Genomic DNA, 8,282 nt, shown 5'->3' on the forward strand with positions numbered 1-8,282 from the left:
TCTCTCCATACCCCTTGATCCCTTTAGCCGTAAGGGCCATATCTAACTCCGTCTTGAATATATCCAATGAACTGGCCTCAACAACTCTCTGCAGTAGAGAATTCCACAGGTTAACAACTCTCTGAGTGAAGAAGTTTCTCCTCATCTCAGTCCAAAATGGCTTACCCCTTATCCATAGACTATGTCCCCTGGTTCTGGACTTCCCCAACATCGGGAACATTCTTGCTGCATCTAACTTGTCCAGTCCTGTCAGAATTTAATATGTTTCTATGAGATCCCCTCTCATCCTTCTAAACTCCAGTGAATACAGGCCCAGTTGATCCAGTCTCTCCTCATATGTCAGTCCTGCCATCCCAGGAATCAGTCTGGTGAACCTTCGCTGCACTCCTTCAATAGCAAGAACGTCCTTCCTCATATTAGGAGACCAAAACTGAACGCAATATTCCAGGTGAGGCCTCACCAAGGCCCTGTACAACTGCAGTAAGACCTCCCTACTCCTATACTCAAATCCCCTAGCTATGAAGGTCAACATACCATTTGCCTTCTTCACCGCCTGCTGTACCTGCATGCCAACTTTCAATGACTGATGTACCATGACACCCAGGTCTCGTTGCACCTCCCCTTTTCCTAATCTGCTGCCATTCAGATAATATTCTACCTTCGTGTTTTTGCCACCAAAGTGGATAACCTCACATTTATCCACATTATACTGCATCTGCCATGCGTTTGCCCACTCAACTAACCTGTCCAAGTCATCCTGCAGCCTCTTAGCATCCTCCTCACAGCTCACACCGCCACCCAGCTTAATGTCATCTGCAAACTTGGAGATATTACACTCAATTCCTTCATCTAAATCATTAATGTATATTGTAAATAGCTGGGGTCCCAGCACTGAGCCCTGCGTCACCCCATTAGTGACTGCCTGCCATTCTGAAAAGGACCCATTTATCCCGACTCTCTGCTTCCTGTCTAGGAACCAGTTCTCTATCCATGTCAGTACATTACCCCCAATACCATGTGCTTTCATTTTGCACACCAATCTCTTGTGTGGGACCTTGTCAAAAGCCTTTTGAAAGTCCAAATACACCACATCCACTGGTTCTCCCTTGTCCACTCTACCAGTTACATCCTCAAAAAATTCTAGAAGATTTGTCAAGCAGATAAATCCATGCTGACTTGGACCGATCCCGTCACTGCTTTCCAAATGCGCTGCTATTTCATCTTTAATAATTGATTCCAATATTTTCCCCACTACTGATGTCAGGCTAACCGGTGTATAATTACCCGTTTTCTCTCTCCCTCCTTTCTTAAAAAGTGGTGTTACATTAGCTACTCTCCAGTCTATAGGAACTGATCTAGAGTCGATAGACTGTTGTTAAATGATCACCACTATTTCTAGGGCTACTTCCTTAAGTACTCTGGGATGCAGACTATCAGGCCCCAGGGATATATTGGCCTTCAATCCCATCAATTTCCCTAACACAATTTCCCGCATAATAAGGATTTCTTTCAGTTCCTCCTTCTCATTTCCTTGCTTTTCATTTCAAGTACAATTCGGTACAATACAGGATACATTGTAGTACATTCGACAAATTACATTACATGTGTCACTGTACAGTACACGGAATGGGTGACGGTACATTTACATTTTTTTTTCTTTTCAACGTGCATTACGAAACAGACCTTGCATTGTACATGGCACTACATAGGTGTTTACAGATCATGGTGCTCCATGTACACAAAAAAGAAGTTACAAGTACGGCCCAAGGGAAGTTTTGTACTGATTCCTGCCCCTGGGTTTACCGTGGCAAAAGGGCTTTAAACTGTGGCTCTTCCCCACCGTGCCTTTGCGGCGGCTGCACCAATTTTAAGTGCGTCCCTCAGCACGTAATCCTAGATCTTGGATTGCGCCGGTCTGCATCACGCAGACGTGGACATCTCCTTGCTCTGGAAGACCAGCAAGTTTCGGCAAGGCCAAAGTGTGTCTTTGACCGAGTTGATGGCCCTCCAGCAGCAGGTGATGTCTGTCTCGGTGTGTGTCCCTGGGAACAGCCCGTAGAGCACAGAGTCCTGTGTTACGGAGCTGCTTGGGATGAACCTCGACAGCAACTACTGCAACTCTTTCCAAACCTGCCTTGCGAAGGCTCAATCCTGAAGGAGGTGGGTGACAGTCCACACCGCAGCCGACTCGGGGCACCGTGCCATGTTGCTGAGACGTCGGCTGTGCATGAACGCTCTGACGGGTAAGACCCTCCTCACCGCCAACCAAGCTACGTCTTGGTGCTTACGTGAAAGCTCTGGCGATGAGACGTTCTGCCAAATGAGTTCGACATTCCACTCAGGGAACCACCCAACAGGGTCCACCCTCTCCTTTCGTAGGGGGTCCAGGACGTTACGTGCTGACCACTGTTTTGTGGCCTTGTGGTCAAAGGGGTTTTTTGTGAAAAACATTTCCACGAAGGACAGGTGGACAGGCATAGTCCAGCTGGTGGGGCCATTTCGCGGCAGCATAGCCAGACCCATCCTTCGCAATACCGGGGACAGGTAGAACCTCAGCACGTAGTGACACTTGGTGTTTGCGTACTGGGGGTCTATGCACAACTTGAAGCAGCCGCACACAAAGGTGGCCATCAGGATGAGGGCCACGTTCGGAACATCCTTTCCTCCACTGTCCTCTTCTGTTGAATTCTAAATTTCTCCCAGTCCACAGGTTTGTACTTTTTCTAGCCAATTTATATGCCTCTTCCTTGGTTTTAACACTATCCTTAATTTCCCTTGTTAGTCACGGTTGAGCCACCTTCCCTGTTTTATTTATTTATTTATTTATTATTTCAAAATATACTTTATTCATAAAAAAATCTGTACAGTACATTCAATGGCATTTCAGTACATTTAGCTGCGGTCAGCAATTCCATACAATACATCTGGGTGCTGACGGCAGTTCCGTTCGTTACATTTCTTGTTTTTCAGTTCAAGTGCGATTCGGGACAATAAACGGGATACACTGTGGTACATTCACACAAATTACGTTTCATGTGTTACAATACAGTGCCCGGAATGGGTGACGGTACATTTACATTTTTCTTTTCAAACATGCATTTCGTAACACACCTTGCATTGTACATGGCACGACATTGGTGTTTACAGATTTGGTGCTCTATGTACACAAAGAGTAAATTACAAATACAGCCCGAGGGGGGGTTTGTACTGATTCCTGCCCCCGGGTTTTCCGTGGCAGAAGGGCTTTAAACTGTGGCCCTTCCCCACCGTGCCTTTGCGGCGACTGCACCAATTTTCAGTGCGTCCCTCAGCACGTACTCCTGGATCTTGGATTGCGCCAGTCTGCAACATGCAGACGTGGTCATCTCCTTGTTCTGGAAAACCAGCAAGTTTCGGCAAGACCAAAGAGCGTCTTTGACCGAGTTGATGGCCCTCCAGCAGCAGGTGATGTCTGTCTCGGTATGTGTCCCTGGGAACAGCCCATAGAGCACAGAGTCCTGTGTTACGGAGCTGCTTGGGATGAACCTCGACAGCAACCACTGCATCTCCATCCAGACCTGCGTTGCAAAGGCGCAATCCTGAAGGAGATGGGTGACAGTCTCGTCCGCCCCGCAGCCGGCTCGGGGGCACCGTGCCGTGCTGCTGAGGCGTCGGCTGTGCATGAACACTCTGACGGGTAGGGCCCTCCTCACCGCCAACCAAGCTACGTCTTGGTGCTTGTGTGAAAGCTCTGGCGATGAGACGTTCTGCCAAACAAGTTCAACAGTCCGCTCAGGGAACCACCCGACAGGGTCCACTGTCTCCTTCTTTCGTAGGGCGTCCAGGACCTTACGTGCTGACCACTGTTTGATGGCCTTGTGGTCAAAGGGGTTTCTTTTGAAAAACTTTTCCATGAAGGACAGGTGGACAGGCATGGTCCAACTGGTGGGGGCGTTTCGCAGCAGCTTGGCCAGACCCATCCTTCTCAACAATGTGGACAGGTAGAACCTCAGCACGTAGTGACACTTGGTGTTTGCGTACTGGGGGGCTGTGCATAGCTTGATGCAGCCGCACACAAAGGTGGCCGTCAGGATGAGGGCCACATTCGGAACGTCCTTTCCTCCACTGTCCAGAGATTTGTACATCGTGTCTCTGCGGACACGGTCCATTTTGGACCTCCAGACAAAGTGGAAGATGGCTCGGGTGACTGCCGCAGCACAAGAGCGTGAGATGGGCCAGACCTGCGCCATATACAACAACACCGAGAGCACCTCACTCCTGATGACCAGGTTCTTGCCTGTGATGGAAAGGGAGTGCTGCTCCCAAAATGCCAGTTTCTGTTTGACCTTGGCAATACGCTCGTCCCAGTTTTTGGCGCACGCCCTGTCCGCTCCGAACCATATTCCCAGCACCTTCAGGAAATCTGGCTTGACGGTGAAGGGAATGGAGGCTCGGTCGGTCCAGTGGCCAAAGAGCTTGGCCTTGCTCTTGGTGCGATTGACCTTTGCTCCCGAGGCCAGTTCAAACTGGTCGCAGATTGCGAGCAATCTGCAGACCGACTGCGGATCCGAGCAAAAGACGGCAACGTCGTCCATGTACAGGGAGGTCTTGACCTGAGCGCCTCCGCTGCCTAGGATCGTCACCCCTCTAATGCCCGCATCCTTCCTGATGGACTCGGCAAATGGCTCGATACAACACACAAACAAGACAGACGAGAGAAGACAGCCTTGCCTGACTCCAAATCTGATTGGAAAGCTTTGAGTTTCCCACCCGTTGATTAGAACTGCACTACTGATGTCTGTGTAGAGCAGTTTGACCCAATTGCTGATACCCTCCCCAAACCCCATTTTGGAGAGCACGTCCATCAGGTACGTGTGCGATATCCTGTCAAAGGCTTTCTCCTGGTCTAAGCTGATTAAGCAGGTGTCCACCCTCCTGTCCCGCACGTAGGCGATCGTATCTCTGAGTAGCGCGAGGCTATCAGAGATCTTCCTGCCGGGGACAGCGCAGGTCTGGTCCGGGTGAATCACCAGCTCAAGGGCAGACTTGACCCTGTTGGCGATGACCTTTGACAGGATCTTGTAGTCCACATTGAGCAGCGAAATGGGCCGCCAGTTTTTGATTTCCTCCCTCTCCCCCTTCTGCTTGTAGATGAGGGTGATGATGCCTTTCCTCATCGATTCTGATATGCTGCCGGCCATCTTCCCTGTTTTATTTTTACTCCAGACAGGGATGTACAATTGTTGAAGTTCATCCATGTGATCTTTGAATGTTTGCCATTGCCTATCCACCGTCAACCCTTTAAGTATCACTCGCCAGTCTATTCTAGCCAATTCACGTCTCATACCATCAAAGTCACCTTTCTTTAAGTTCAGGACCCTAGTCTCTGAATTAACTGTGTCACTCTCCATCTTAATAAAGAATTCTACCATATGATGGTCACTCTTCCCCAAGGGGCCTCGCACAACAAGATTGCTAATTCGTCCTTTTACACATTACCCAATCTAGGATGGCCAGCCCTCTAGTTGGTTCCTCGACATATTGATCTAGAAAACCATCCCTAATACACTCCAGGAAATCCTCCTCACCGTATTGCTACCAGTTTGGTTTGCCCAATCAATATGTAGATTAAAGTCGCCCATGATAACTGCTGTACCTTTATTGCATGCATCCCCAATTTCTTGTTTGATGCTATCTACGAGAACCACAGTCCCTATCACAGGTGGGAAAGGGTGGGTGGGACCGGTTTGCCGCACACTCTTTCCGCTGCCTGCGCTTGATTTCTGCATGCTCTCGGCGATGAGACTCAAGGTGCTCAGCGCCCTCTCAGATGCACTTCCTCCACTTATGGCGGTCTTTGTCCAGGGACTCCCAGGTGTCAGTGGGGATGTTGCACTTTTTCAGGGAGGCTTTGAGGGTATCCCTATAATGTTTCCTCTGCCCACCTTTGGCTCGTTTACCGTGAAGGAGTTCCGACTAGAGCGCTTGCTTTGGGAGTCGCTTTTCTGGTATGCGAACGATGTGGCCTGCCCAGCGGAGCTGATCAAGTGTGGTCAGTGCTTTAATGCTGGGGATGTTGGCCTGGTCGAGGATGCTAATGCTCGTGCGTCTGTCCTCCCAGGGAATTTATAGGATCTTGCGGAGGCATCGTTGTTGGTATTTCTCCAGCGACTTGAGGTGTCTACTGTACGTGGTCCATGTCTCTGAGCCATACAGTAGGGCAGATATTACTGTAGACCATGAGCTTGGTGGCAGTTTTGAAGGCCTGGTCTTCAAACACTCTTTTCCTCAGGTGGCCGAAGGCCGCACTGGAGGCGGTGTTGAATCTCGTCGTCAACGTCTGCTCTTGTTGATAAGAGGCTCCCGAGGTATGGGAAATGTCCACGTTATCCAGGGCCGCGCCTTGGATCTTGATGACTGGGGGGCAGTGCTGTTCGGCGAGGACAGGCTGGTGGAGGACCTTTGTCTTACAGATGTTTAGCGTAAGGCCCATGCTTTCGTATGCCTCAGTAAATATGTCAACTATGTCGTGGAGTTCAGCCTCTGTATGTGCGCAGATGCAGGCATCGTCCGCATTCTGTAGCTCGACGACAGAGGTTGGGATGATCTTGGACCTGACCTGGAGATGACGAAGGTTGAACAGGTTCCCACTGGTACTTAGCTGATCGAACAACCTGTGTGCTGCACTCGGTAATTTTAATCTGCTCTGTTGCTCTGTTCCTTCTGAGACCATACACAGCGAATTCAATTTTCTGCAAAAGGGTAGCACGTTGATGTCATGATGTGCTGCAGTCTGTCCTGAACAAATATAACAATTCCTTCTAATAGCACATAAATGGATACAGGTAGGCTGGAAATGTTCAGAGTGGGCCTCGAACATCGTCTATGCTTGTGTCTTCATCTGAAATAACATCCTGACATGAGCATAAAGCAGCAACTCTACACATTTGGAGATCCAGCCCAAGTGCTGTCTAGTTCAAAGGCACTATAAATTCTCAGAACCCTAGAGTAACCTAGTAACTTTAGGAACAGGAGTAGGCCATTCAGCTGCTCAGGCCTGCCCCCTCAGAGAACTGTGGAAGCTGGGACATAGAATAAATTTAAGACAGAAATAGACCATTTCTTAAAAGATAATGGGATAAGGGGTTATGTGGAGTGGGCGGGGAAGTGGAGCTGATTCCATGATCAAATCAGCCATCATCTTATTGAATGGTGGAGCAGGCTCAAGGGGCCGTATAGCCTACTCTTGTCCCTATTTCTTATGTTCTTATATTCTTATGTTATTCAATTAGATCATGACTGATCTGCACCTCAACACTATTTTCCCACATTTACTCGATATCCTTCGGTACCCTGACCCGACAAAAATGTATCTATCTGAGTCTTGAAAGCTCCAATTGTCTCAGCATCCACAGTCATTTGTGGGAGAGAGTTCCATATTTCCACTACCCTTTGTGTGAAAACATGCTTCTTGCTTTCCCTGCTAAATAGCCTATCTCTAATTTTAATATTATATCCCTTTGTTCCTCATTCCTCCATCCTGGAAAATAGTTTCTCCATATCTACCCTATCAAATCCTTTTAACATTTTAAACTCTCGATCAGATCACCCCTTAATCTTCTATACTCAAGTGAATACAAAGAAAGAAAAAAGAAAGATTTGCATTCATATAGTGCCTTTCACGACCACTGGATGCCTCAAAGCACTTTACAGTCAATGAAGTAATTTTGGAGTGTAGTCACTGTTGTAATGTACAAAATAAAGATATGCAACCTGTCCTCAAAATTTAATCCTCTCAGCCCCAGTATAATTTTGGCGAACCTCAAGGACCAATATAGAGGTCACCTTTTATTTTTAAAGATCCATAATCCAGTACTGGATGAGCAGGAATTTTCTCTAATCGCTTCTCGGCCTTTTGGCTAAGATCAAGTGTAGTATCTGTTCTTATCAGTTTAATATCCCCTATGGGGAACCTGATATTAAATTGTTTTTTGGACAGGGAGCTGGAACAGGGGCTTGCCCCGTCCACTCCATGCACCGACCTGGTATTGCAATGTTTCCAGGAACGGTGCAACTTCGCCTCTCGGCCTTTTGGCCTAAGATCAAATATATTGGCGCAAAGTGATCTTTGGCGTTAGAGTTGATCTGGAAAGAAATTGGACATTATATAAAAAAAAATAATTTTCTCTAATTAAATACTAGGCAGACCGAAGCCATTGTTTTCAGTTCCCGCCACAAACTCAATTCCCTAGTCACTGACTCCATCCCTCTCCCTAACATCTGTCTGAGGCTGAACCACACTG

At 47.9% G+C, this 8,282-nt stretch overlaps 1 pseudogene; it reads left to right on the plus strand.

Moving 5' to 3' along the window:
- The first annotated feature begins 7,878 nt into the window (after positions 1 to 7,878).
- Positions 7,879 to 8,058, plus strand: LOC139278624 (U2 spliceosomal RNA; annotated as a pseudogene).
- The last annotated feature ends 224 nt before the right edge of the window (positions 8,059 to 8,282 follow it).

Source organism: Pristiophorus japonicus, chromosome 1, assembly GCF_044704955.1.
Source record: "Pristiophorus japonicus isolate sPriJap1 chromosome 1, sPriJap1.hap1, whole genome shotgun sequence".
Lineage (NCBI taxonomy): Eukaryota > Metazoa > Chordata > Chondrichthyes > Pristiophoridae > Pristiophorus > Pristiophorus japonicus.